The sequence below is a fragment of the Emys orbicularis genome, chromosome 17, assembly GCF_028017835.1.
Source record: "Emys orbicularis isolate rEmyOrb1 chromosome 17, rEmyOrb1.hap1, whole genome shotgun sequence".
Classification (NCBI taxonomy): domain Eukaryota; kingdom Metazoa; phylum Chordata; order Testudines; family Emydidae; genus Emys; species Emys orbicularis.
The window spans coordinates 16,729,412-16,743,110 of record NC_088699.1 but is presented as its reverse complement, the minus strand read 5'-3'; positions in this window follow the sequence as shown (position 1 = coordinate 16,743,110).

Genomic DNA, 13,699 nt, shown 5'->3' with positions numbered 1-13,699 from the left:
TGTATTTTTACACACAGCTTTTGTCTATACGTGATGACATACCGAATGGAATCTCTTCCATTGCAATTAGAACACTGAAGATGCGGATCCTAACACTTCAGCCACGTTTCTCATTCATTACTTTTGAAAGAGTTTGGTGATTTTGTGTGTATGTGTGTCTACAAATCCAATAACAATCCTCATTAAGAGTTGCAAAACATGAAACCATTTTGATCTCAGACAGATGGCAGCTAAATGAAGTTTAATTAAAGAATGAGAGCTTTGATTCAAATCATTTTTAAAATATAGCATACCGAGACGCTGGAGAAACAGCATAAACAGCATCTGGGCTTTTATTCAGAACCCAGAATCCATTTGTGAGGAAACACTTTGCAAAACATTTCAGTGAAATGAGTTTGTCAACAACCTCTTGAGAGACTCAAGCTGCTGGCCGGATACAGCATAGAAATCTTGCTTTCTCCCTGAGATAATATGGCAAATACCTAGGAAACTGCTAAGGAACCAATGAGAATTTTCAATTGGTTGGGTTATTAGAACTGAATGAGTCTTGTTCCTTGAGTTTTCTTGAAGAATTAAACTAAATCAAAAGAGAGTAAGGTTTGATTTAAGTCACAATTGCAGTCAAAATCTATTCTGTTCTGCATAGGTTCTTATATAAGTAGTATCTGAGCACCTTCCAGTAGCATATTAAGCAAGGTGACGAACATCTGTTGCATGTTTCTCAATAGCATGTAGATTCTAACATGTAGATTATAACACGGGCTAAGCTGGGCTGAGTTGAAGGCTAGGTTTTAACTCAACCAGGTTAGTGCAGGTTCAAGGCAGTGTTCCTTGTCTACACTGAGCTGCTGGAAGGTGTTGGTTAGCTCATGTCAGCTAACACATAGTTAGAGCACACAATAAACCCTCATCTGGACCCGGCTTGAAGCACAAACTGCTGCACTGGGGCAGCCTACACACCACTCCTTGCTTAAGGCTATGCTTAAAGTCAGAATCTAGCCAGTTATTTCCACAGCAACCAACAGTGCTATTGTAAAACAGAGGTTTGTGAGTTCAAGTGATAAGGAGCAGGGACAGGTGAATGATTATGAAACATAGGCCCAGATTCTGAAAGGTATTTAGGTTCCTAACACCGATTGATTGCAATGGGAGTTACGTGTCTAATACCGGTGAGGATCTGGACCACAGAGCCTGATTCTCCATTTATGCCAGGTTGTGTGGCCATTTAAACCAGCACCAATTGGGTGTAACTTGCTCCCATTCTGATCTGGTAATATTTTGCCCCATTTTGCACTGGTGTAAATGACTGCACAGCGGCAGAGCAATGGAGACTTGGGCCCAGGAATCTTTTGTCATACAAGGGAATCCACTAATAATAACTGAAGGAAGAGAAATACAGAAATTATTGCTTGTGTACTGACTTCCCCCCTTTCTCAGCAGATCAGACTACTTTTCAAAGGGTTTCCCTGTGGTGGCAGCAGCTGATCAGCACAGTTTTCAGATCATGCGTTTTCAGGTTTTAAGTATTTCACAACTTCTAAAAGCTGTGTGGTCTTCAAAACCATCCATTTCTTTTTTCTCAGCTGGTGAAGATTGGCCCAACTCCTGCGACCCCACTGGAGCTACACCAATTTACACTAGCTGAGGATCTGGCCCATGAAGTGGAGTTTAAAATATTCAGGATATTTTGAAGCCGCACATCTTCCTTGAGGCTGATTCTCCATTGCTTTGCACCTTCTGTGCAGTCATTGGAGTGTTAAATGCTGCTTGTCTGGTTGGCTGATAACGTTTTACACCCACGCTGCCCAGATGCAAATGCTGCACACTGTGGAAGACTTTGGGGAGTCAGGCAGCTTGTTTTCCTCTCTTGGGTGAGTTGTCTCAGTGATTAACCTGATGATGAACATGCCCATTAAATATCATCTGTAGCAATGTACCAATGGAGAACGCCGTGAATTACAAGTGACTGGCATCCCCATGCTGAAACTTTGAGGTATGTTTTCGTGTGTGTGTGTGTGTGTACACACACCCCTCCATTTTATGTTAACAGGTGTGTGTGTGTGTGTGTGTGTGTGTGTGTGTGTGTGTATATATACCTCCATTTTATGTTAACGGGCTGTATCTGTACAGCAAGGAGAGTGGAGAAGAGCCCTTCTGCAGAGATCAGCATGATGTTAACATATATGTGGTTCTACCCTTTTTCTACCCTTCCTAGTTCTACCCTTTTTCTTTGGTTCCTCAGCATTGCATTGTATTAAGGGAGGGCTGGGCTTCGCAGTTCACTTTCTCTAAATCATCTGAGAAAATGGTTTCAGCAGCAAACCTGGTTCGACTCCAGCAGGTGATGATGTACGTATGTAATCAGACAGGGTTTTCTTTTTCAGTGTCCCATGAGGACACTACCAGTGGAGCGTCTAAATCGTTTCTTAAGTGAATATATTAAACAGTTGCTTCCGTTCAAATTAACAGATCCATGGGGTACGAAGACAGATTGATGCAGCTGAATTAAACTGGCACACTTTAATACCAACCTTCTAACACCCTTTGCGTGGGTATTTTTTGTGACATTGAACAATGGGATGGAGCTGTGTGACCCATCATTGAAGTATTTTGGATTGGGTTTATTAAAATTATGAGACTGGCACTCCTCAAAAAGGCAGGCAACAACCCAGAGAGGGTTATTTGTTACAGTCAAATGACTTCATGATCCTTAGAGACTAGATTTTAAAGCTGCTTGGATACCCAGTTCCCAAGGGTGTCATAGAATCATAGAATATCAGGGTTGGAAGGGATCTCAGGAGGTCATCTAGTCCAACCCCCTGCTCAAAGCAGGACCAATCCCCAGACAGATTTTTGCCCCAGATCCCTAAATGGCCCCCTCAAGGATTGAGCTCACAACCCTGGGTTTAGCAGGCCAATGCTCAAACCACTGAGCTATCCCTCCCCTCTGATTAGAGGTCTGCTCGGGCCTACTTTTTAGGCCTGACCCAGATCTGAACTGGACCCAAGCTGACCCAACCTGAGCCAAGCCCAAGAAAATCAAGTAGTTTTCCAACCCAACCCTCTTTATTGAACTTAAGTCAGCACCAGTGCTGCCACCTCCTGCCTGTGGGGTAGGCTGTTCTCCTCCTAGCCCTGGGGTCAGCCCAGAAGTGGCTGTGTGGGGCGGTGGATGGGTACCCTGCTCCTGCCAGCCTCCGCTCTGTGCTTTGCTCTGTGTGCACTGCAGAGCGAGAGGCACTGCGAGTCCTCGGGACACTCACTCCACAGTGCAAGGAGGCGGTGGCCAGCAGGAGCAGGGCACCCAGCCGCTGTAGTGTGGACCCTATGGGCAGGAGCAGAAGAGCTGACTGAGCCCAAGGGGGTCCATTTTTTTCCCCCACCCGCACTTCTAGTTGGGTTGCAGGGTTCTAGCCCATATGTCCCAGGCTGGTTTGGAAAGCCTAGGCCAGATTTTTAAAATGGGCTCTCTCCCCAGGCGGTCAGTTATTGGGCCTGCAATGGTTGTTACTTGGATAGCTAGGTACCTAATTAGCTCGAAAGCTTGTCTCTCTCACCAACAGAAGGTGGGCCAATAAAAGATTACCTCACCCGGCTTGTCTCTCTAGGTACCTGATAGGCAGGCAACACAACCGTTAAGCTAGGCCTGCAGTAATAGAAGGGAATAATTCCCCTTTTGTGCTGGATTTTTAGTCGCACTGATCTATCTGTCTTAGGTACGTATCTAGAAAATCACAGGAACACCACTGTGACCCACATAGGTTGAGCGAGGCACCTAGGCTCCCTATACAATGAATGGGGCGAGAGAGACGCCTTAGAGTGCAAGCTGCCAAAGCCAGCCTGCTAGGTGGGGAGCTGCCTAAGCTAGCCAATGGGAGCTGCCGAGAACGGGGGTGTCTGCTAAGCCCTGCCCGTCTCTGAGATAGGCGCGTAAAACCCGGCTGCAGAGAGGCGCCTAGATCTGCTGGAGATCCACGAACAGGAATGATTTACGTTTTTATCCACAGTGGAACAGTCCCTGGGGCAGAGAGAGGAGAGTGAGTGTGGGAATAAGAATGACTGTGGTCAGTGATTAGGGCGCCCACCTGGGAGGTGGAGGACCCAGGGTCCAGCCCCCCGGCTCCAGTCACTCTGTCATTATTTCTCCACAGTGGAACAGCTTCAATAGGAGGGACTGCGGGAGCCCTCTGCACCAGCACTCCAATCCGTCAGTGGGGAGAGCATGCTCCTGAGAGGTGCAAGACCTTTGTTTAAATCCCAGCTCCCCCTCTGGCAGAGAGGGAGGAACTGAAGCTGGGTCTCCCCCATCCCAGGTGAGTGCTCTAAGTCTTGGGGTAAAAGTTATAAGGTGAGCACTGGCTCCAGCGGACAGATTTGGAATGGGATCCGGTCCAGCAGGCCGCCCCTTAGCAAAGCCTACCCCATTGAGCTCTGCACGTAACTTAGGCAGCCTAACATCTGTCTTCCCTGGTTTGTGGATCACTCTGGGGCTTCGGTGAGGGATAAGCGCCCAGACACCTAGAGCGACACAGCGGTGCGCAGGCCCAGTGGCAGAAACTTAGGTGCCAAGGGAACTTTTACCCTGAAAATTTAGGCGTGGAGTGAAGTTAGGCACTTATACAGTGTTCATCAGGAATTTTGTAGATCACAATGGAGCCAAAACTGGGTCTTATGCACCTAAATCGGTGGTTTAGGCACCTAATTACCTTATTACCTGAGCCAAAGAAGCTAAAGCCCAGAGTGAAATCAGTGGGAGTTCGACATCTAAATACCTTTGAAGATCTGGGCTAAGTGACTTGTCTGTGCTTATGCAAGATGTCTGTGGTAGAGCAAAGAATTAAACCTGCATCTCCCAAGTCCCAGCTATCATCTTAACAGGACCTTCTATTAATAGCCTGGAAAACGATGACAGGTGAAATTCACCCCTCCTCTCACAAAGCCTGAGTCATTGGGACTCCTCCGGAGGCCATAGGGGATGGAGTTCACCCTCTGTGGCAGCTATTCTAGCTTATGGGATGGACCGTATGCCTCGTTGGGGGCTGAAATAGCAGGGTCAGCCCTTTCACAACTCCTACCCGTAACAGCAACCCTTGCCAATCTGTTCATTGCTAACACTGTGCCCCACTCTGCAGAGCAGTGGGGTGTGTGAAGGGACTCCACACTGCCCACCCCGTGCCCATCCTCATGGAGGGTGGCAGTGGCAGTACTGCACTGCCTTGTACAGGTCGTCTCTAATCAGGTAAATTACATCCCGCCTCTTGGGTGCAGATTGTAACGGTTTTACTATGTTGGGGGAAGGCAGAGAGTTTTGGAAATGTATAAAAATACTCAACTAATAATACGGTGTTTATACTAGAGTGAAATGAGATACGTCACAAATGCATGCATTTTTAACCGGCACTCCCAGAGCATTTTCCTTCCAAGAATGTCAAAGCACTTTGAAAAGCCTAACACGCTAAGGCTCTCAACATTCCTGGGAGCTAAAGTGCTATTTATTATTGCCCTTTAAGAGAGGAGGAAACTGAGGCACGGGGCATGTAACTGCCTACCCTCTGGGTACGAACTAAGCTCATGGCAGAACTGGGAATACAACCCAAGTCTCTGGACTCCCAGGCTCACTCCCTTTCTCTATATGTCTCATTGATTTACAGACCCAAAGACCTTCAGGAAACGAGCAAAAGCTTCACATCTCCAACTGCTAGATTTAATGGAAAGATGTGTAAAAGAAATCCTTTAGCTAAACAGTTCCCTACGGGCTTTACAGCTGAGAAGGCTCAGGAGCTCTAATTAGTTGGGCTGTCAAGCGACTAAAAAAATTAATCGTGATTTAAAAAATTAATTGGGCAATTAATCGCACATATCTATTTAAATATTTTTAGATGTTTTCTACATTTTCAATTATAACACAGAATACAAAGTGTACAGTATTACTATTTTTGATTACAAATATCTGCACTGTAAAAATGAGAAAAGAAACCGTATTTTTCAATTCACTCCATACAAGTATTGTAGGGCAATCTCTTTATCGTGAAAGTGCAACTTACAAATGTAGATTTATTTTTTTTTGGTTACATAACTGCACTCAAAAACAAAACAATGCAAAACTTTAGAGCCTACAAGTCCACTCAGTCCTACTTCTTGTTCAGCCAATCGCTCAAACAAGTCTGTTTTACATTTGCAGGAGATAATGCTGTGCCTGCCACAGGTGCCGACTTTTCAAAGTGCTGGGGAGTGCTTGACCCCCGGCTCCACTCTAGACCCCCCCACCCCTTCCCCCCAGGCCCCACCCACACCCTCTTTCCGCCCTCACTCTGCCTCTTCCCATGCAGTTCTGCCCCCTCCCCATACTTTAGGAAAGATGTGGACAAACTGGAGAGTCCAGAGGCAAGCAACAATAATTATAAAAGGTTTAGAAAACATGACCTATGAGGAAAGGTTAAAAAAACTGGACGTGTTTAGACTTGAGAACTGGTGACTGAGTGGAGACCTGATAAGTCTTCAAATATGTTAAGGGCTGATATAAAGAGGATGGTGATCAATTGTTCACCATGTCCACTGAAGGTATCACAAAAAATAATCAGCTTAATGTGCAGCAAGGGACATTTACGTTAGATATTGGGGAAAACTTTCTAACTGTAAGAGTACTTTAGCTCTGGAACAGGCTTCGAAGGGAGGTTGTTGAATCCCCATCATGTAAAATATTTCCCTCTAGAATGTAGAGAGATTTTAATGGAAAGGAAGGAAATAACCATGATGGCTTGGATAAAGTTGTGTGGCAGGGGTTTGGAGCTGAACCAAAACAATGAATGATTGGTAGAAATTTGCAGTATGAATAACCTAGTGATAGGTGGAACAATATTTCCTCATAAAGAAATCCATAGTGACATAGAACTCCCCAGATGGTATTACCATATGGATCTCACTTCTGCATTTCAAGAATGTTTTGCAGCTTGATGGCAGATGTACGTGCGTACAGGGAAGCAGATGTTGGCAGTGACCATAATCGTTGTATTGCTCAACTGATGATCGAGTTAAAGAGGATGAAAAAGGTTAAAAGAAGACCATGCACCAACAGCGCAATTAAGAGCCCTAAAACAAAAGTGCATTTCACAGGTTCAGTGTTCTTCAGTTAACGCCATTAGAAAACCAAGACATTAATACTCTGTGGGAAAACATCAGAAAGTGCTATTGAAAAAGTGCAGAGACCGTTCTAATAACAAAATCTAAAAGGGAAGAATGGATTAGCGATGCTACTTGTGAGGTATTGAAAAAGAGAAAAAGTGTAAAGCAAAAGCACATGAATGCTAAGACATGACGAGACAAACAAGTGGCAGGAGGAATACAGAGCTCTAGACAGAGAGGTAAAAGAAAGTGCTAGAAGAGAGAAAAGGAGATATATTGATAAAAATGTCCAGGGGCTGAAAATGCTAGCCAAAAAGGGGACCTTGCAAACTTGTATGAGACAATCAAACAGCTAACAGGAATCTTTTTGTTACCCTGTAAAGTTATCTTCCATCCTGATTTTACAGAGGTGATTTTTTTTTTTTTTTTTTAAATAAACTTCTTTTAAGAACCTGATTGTTTTTCAGTGTCCTAAAGACCCAGGGGGTTTGATCTGTGCTCACATTGTAACCAATTGGTTGATATTATTCTCAAGCCTCTCCAGGAAAGGGGGTGTAAGGGCTTGGGGGGATATTTTGGGGGAGGTAGGGCTCCAAGTGGCCCTCCCTGAATGTTTGTTTAAATCACTTGGTGGTGGCAGCGATACCAAGGGCAAGGAAGGAATTTGTGTCTTAGGGAAGTTTTAAACCTAAGCTGGTAGAAATAAGCTTAAGGGGGTTTTCATGCGGGTCCCCACATCTGTATCCCAGAGTTCAGAGTGGGGAGGGAACCCTGACAGCAATTGAGGCATTTTATGGGCAAATGATAAAGCACAATTGGATGACCTTATCTGACTTAGTTCAACACATCATTTAATGGAAGAAAAGACCCAGCTTTTGGCAGATACAGCAAAACAAATTGGTTTGTTCATCAACAAGGGGAAGACAAAAATATATGGCTATCAATATCCCAAAAGTTATCATTAGAATGGACAAAGAAACTCTAGAAGAAGTAAGTAATTTTATCTATCCAGGGAGACAATGTGCAGTGATGGTGACACCAAGCTAGATGTCAAGCAACAAATATCAAAAGCAGCAAACAGCTTTCATAAACTTGAAAAGATTTGGAAAAGTACCATGATTGGCTGTGACACAAATACGGATTCATAACACCAGCATTATGTCTGTCCTAATCATAGAAATCATAGAATACCAGGGTTGGAAGGGACCTCAGGAGGTCATCTAGTCCAACCCCCTGCTCAAAGCAGGACCAATCCCCAGACAGATTTTTTTTGTCTCAGATCCCTAAATGGCCCCCTCAAGGATTGAACTCACAACCCTAGGTTTAGCAGGCCAATGCTCAAACCACTGAGCTATCCCTCTTTTATGGAGCAGAGATATAGAAATCTACAAAAATTGGTAAGAAAATCAACTAATTCCAAAGTAAATTCCTGCAGAAGATCTTCAGAGTCCATTGGAAAAAGTTTCTTGCAACATCACAAATTCTAAATAGACCAAACCAATCAAAAGCATCAAATATAGTAAGAAGATGACAATGGACATATTTAGGACATACTTTATGGATGCCACCAACATGACTTCCATGCCAAGACGTCGCCTGGGAAGAGAAAAAGAGGGCGATCTAGAGAAACATTATGAAGAACAATAAAGAAGCCAAAGCCTGAACAGACTAACACAAGACCGAAATAAATGGTGGAAACTGGCAGATGTCTATGCCCTTGAGAGCATGGGAAGATGAAGAAGAAAAAAGCTATGTAGTGAGAACTGCAGCCAAACCACCACGAAAAATAGGAGGCAGCATTTAGCAAAATCCTCTGGACCTGACTGAAGACAAGGCAATAACAGGAAAAGACTACTCAACAAGTATTATTAAAATCTGGTGAAGTCTGGAGCAATGGCCAATGAAGCACAATGTCCTACAGGAAGTGCCTTCTCCAATCACAGTTAAGAAGGAATTAACTGGAACATTGAGAGGGCAGCATTTATAGCAATAAGGGGTCTGGTTGCATTTAAGTCTTCAAGCATAACTCCTCTCTTCTCCCATACCCCTTCTGAAATAACCCTCCCCAACAAAACCCTTAAGATCTTGGGGAGTTTAGTCAGCCCTGTGCTAAAGCGATAAAAATCAGAAATTCCAAGGCAAATATTACATATTTTTGAGGAGAAAGTAATACAATTTTACTGTTCAAAAGTCTGGTGGGTAAGTGAAAAGAGGGAAGTATTTTCAAATATGTTTAAAATTGTTTTCAAAGACACATCATGAACTTGAAATCTAGTCAGTTTAAAATAGAGTTAAAAGTAGTTTATTATAGAAATGTAGGGCTGGAAGGGTCCTTACAAGATCAAGTCCAGCCCCCTGCAGTGAGGCAGGGCCAAATAAACCTAGACCATGCCTGACCAGTGTTTGTCTAACCTGTTCTTAAAAACCTTCAATGATGGGAATTCCAAAACCTCCCTTGGAAGCCTATTCCAGTGCTTAACTATCCTTACAGTTAGCAAGTTTTTCCTAATATCTAACTTAAATCTCCCTTGCTGCAGATTAAGCCTATTACTACTTGTGTTACCTTCAGGGGGGACAGTGAACAAGTGGTCCCCGTCTTCTTTAGAACAGCCCTTAACATATTAAAAGCAGATGATCATGCCCCCTATGTGTTGATGTGCAAGAAGCTGCCAAGGTTTTCAGCTAGCATCCCCATCCCATTCCTGCCACCACGTTGTGCAGCAAAAGCATCCCAGTTTTGCTGCCAGGGGCACTTCATATCTGCAGAGGCAAGGTGCAGGATATACCTGGTAATGATTCTGAAACATAATTAGATAATTAATGGGACTGATCTTCCATTTCTTGCTCAGGTGAAAAAAATCCTATTGACTTCAGTAGGCATTTAACCTGAGTAAGGAATGCAGGTTGGTGCACATGGACCAGAAGAAGCCATGTAAAAGTGCCAATATAGATTTATTTTAAAATATTTTCAGTGGTTATTGCATTGACAACTCCTTGTTGGTACAAATATCTAACAACATACAGAATTATAGGTAAAGCTACCAAAAATGGGTAGCAAAAAGCTATGACTACCGCTGAAGTTAGAAAGCATTTGTCTTAGCTATATCTGTAAGCTTCATTCCACATTTTCAGTTTAATTTTATTTAAAAAAAAAAATAGAGGTGGATTAAAAAACGTCAACAGATGAGGTTTTCCGTAAATAAATGCAATGTTTATCAAAATCTAAATGTTTTGTGGGACCATGACTGACAAAATTTTTGACAGAGAAAAATTGAAATGAATTGTTTTGATTTTTTATTTTGATGTTGAAATATTTATATAAGGTAAAACATTTAATTTGGACTTTATCATTTCAATTAATTTTGTTTTGACTTATATGAAAATATTCGTTTTATTATTTTGATCTAATAGTATATACATGTATTATAGTTAATTTCATATAAAAGTCTAAACTACATGTCTTTACTTCATGAAATGCCATGTTTTGACATATTTTGTAAAAAGAACATTATCAACATAAATTGGGACCTTCTGACATTTCAATTTTGCTGGAAATTTTCATTCTGATTCTGTACAAAAACAAATTTTGAAATGTCAGAATTTCCTGTGGAATGGAAATTCCACTTTCCAAGCAGCTCTAATTGCATTGTAGTAAGATGACAACTAAAAACTGGCTTGAGCATGATCAGCAAAACTGGGCCTAATATATGGCTTCATTATACTGAGCACAAGTGGGGAAATGTAATATGTGCTTAGATTATTACAGCAAGGAAAGGAACTATTTTTATACTAGTTGTTTATTGTGCTTATATAAGTCTAGAGAAGGAGACTATAAAGCTGTTAATTTTAACAAAAAACACGATCACTTATTAGTATGAAATGGTTTTCACCTTCCACTGTGGCTTCTGCGGAGCACTGACACTCTAGGCTGTTTGCTGAAAATAAACAATGTAAACTAATGTTTGTTGATTTTCCAGAATAACTTTGCAACCCAACGCGCCCTGGGCAGCTAGGAGGGTCTGTCAGCATGGATCAGCTAGCAAGATTCTGTTCTGTTCTACAACACATGCACAGCTAAGATAGGTATTAGACAGCAAACAGTAGCATGTGTGTTTAGATGTGTACACAGGCCTAAGAGAAATTTGGGGCCCCATCCCCTTTCCCCCGCAAGATGTTTTGGGGCTGTCCTGAGCTTGGGATTCCAGTTTAGTTATCCCCCTCTTCTTGACATCCCTCTGTACGGATCTCATTTTTGGGGCCAGAAGGTGGTGAAATTAGCTGATCAAAGTAACAAGGCGTAATTTGTCTTTTGTCATACAAAATCAGAGTACACGGTTTCAGTGATCCAAAGATCCATACTCAAGATAACATATGGATCATGTAGCAAACGGCACCGCGGGTCTGCCTCTTTCCCTATTACTTTTTGCAGCAATGGAATTCAGCTGATCCAGGCACCGATGTGTAATTTCTCTTTTGTTATGTGAAAGCAGAAGGCCCATCCTGTCAGTGATGCCAAGGCAGGTGTCTCCATGGATCAGGTACTGGCCAGCTGTGCATCACCGGGATCTTTCCCTATTACTTTTGCGTGTTTGTTTGAGGGGTGTGGGTGTGTGTTTGTGTGTGGGGGTGTTTGTTTGAGGGGTGTGTGTTTGTGTGTGTGGGGGGTGTTTGTTTGAGGGGTGTGTGTTTGTGTGGAGGGGGGGGGGGCTGGAATCCAGCTGAGCACCAGAGCCGTTGGCTTGTTTTTCACCCGCGAAGAGCAGGTCCAGTGGGAGGCCTGAGGAAATGGAGGGCAGGCAAGGCCTGCTCTGAGGCCTAGCCCTGCCCAGCCTCCTGCTCCCGGGCTGGTTTTCCCGCAGCGGATCCCAGGCTCCAGGACGGCGGTGGGGGTGGCCGTGCAGGGCCGTTTAACGTCTCCCCCGCCTTTCCTGAGGAACACGCCCTCGCGCAGGAGCCCCCCGGCGCCGGCGGGGCCCGGAGGCCGCCGCGCCCGCAGCTCCCCCAAGCGCCGAGGCTGGCCGCACAGCCATGTTCCCCCTCGCCGCCCGCCTGAGAGGCCAGCGTTGCTCTCTAGCTCCCTTCCCTTGCGCCGCCGCACGCCGCGGCAGCGGGTGGCCAGCGCGGGGCACGCTGGGAGTTGTAGTCCGCCCGCCTCCCAGCCTGCCGCTGCCCAGCGCGTGAACGGACGGGGCCGCCGAACCGCAACACCCGGCAGGCGCCGCGGCCTCGGCGCCTGCGCAAATGGCTTTCCTCGAACAAAAAAACTCCCCCCTCCCCCCCCTTTACATCGGTCCTGGGTTCAGGGTGAACGACTGTGTGAGGGGACGAGGCCCGGCCGGCGCCCCAGTGGACGCGGTCACCGAGCCCCCGCCGGGAGCCCGACGAGTCGCGAAGAGGCCGCGGGGACGGGCCGAGCCGAGCCGGGAAGCGCCTGCTGTGAACTGGGATTAGCTTGGCCTCCCCTCGCCCCGAGGCGGCGGCGGCGGCTCCTCGCCGAGACTCACCAGGACCCGGGCTGCCCTGATCCCGGCGGCGGCCAGCCAGTGAGTGAGAGCCCGGGCCGAGCGGGGAGCGGGCCTGGGCCGAGCCTGCCTCTGGCTGGGCCGGTCCCTGGGGGTGTTCCCCCGCCCTGGTCGCTATTCCCCGTGGGGGTGGGGGTGACTCCTATCCCCCTCCCTGTTCCTTCTGTGTGTGTGTGTGTGACTGACTCCTATCCCTGCGTGTGTGTGAGAGAGACTCATATCCCCCTCCCTGTTCCGTGTGTGTGTGTGTGTGACTCCTATACCCCTCACTGTTCTGTTCCCTGGGGGGGGGGGGGGGGGAGACGAGTCACCCCCCGTCGCTATTAACCCCCCCACACACACACACACGGGGAACTGACCCCCCCCGGTCGCTATTCCCCGTGTGTGTGGGGGTGACTCTCATTTCCCCCTGCCCTCCCGGTCACTATTCCCCGTGTGTGTGTGTGGGGGGGGTGACACATTTCCTCTCCGTCTTCCCCCCCCCGTCACTATTCCCCGTGTGTGTGGGGGGGTGTGACTCACATTTCCCCCGTGCCTCCCTCTCCGGTCACTATTCCCCATGTGTGTGTGTGTGTGTGGGGGGGGGGGTGTAACTCACAATCTTCCTTCCCTGGTCGCTATTCCCAGGGTGAAGTGTGTGACTCTCATTCTCCTCCCCAGTTGATATTCCGTGGGGGTGGGGGGGCGTCATTAATTTCCTCTACCCCCAGCTTTGCTGCTCTGCAGTCACTATTCCTTGAGGTTTATACCGAGTCACTATTTCTTGGGGATGTCCCACTCTCTCCCACCAGTTGCTATTGAAATGGAAGGGCATCTCATTTCCCTTTCTCCTGGTGGGAGCTTTCACACCTCTTCCACTATTACCTTGGTGATTGAGCACAACATCCTCCATCTTTGGGAGCAGTGCAATGATCTTGGTCATAGGGAGGAAACTGCTCCTCCCTTGGTTGGGGCTATGGTCTTTACACTGGGGTGCCACCGCTTCTCATTGTCTGGCACATGCCAGGTCCTGGAGCATGCTGGTAGGGAATGAGCATGGGAGAGGAGGCTAGGGC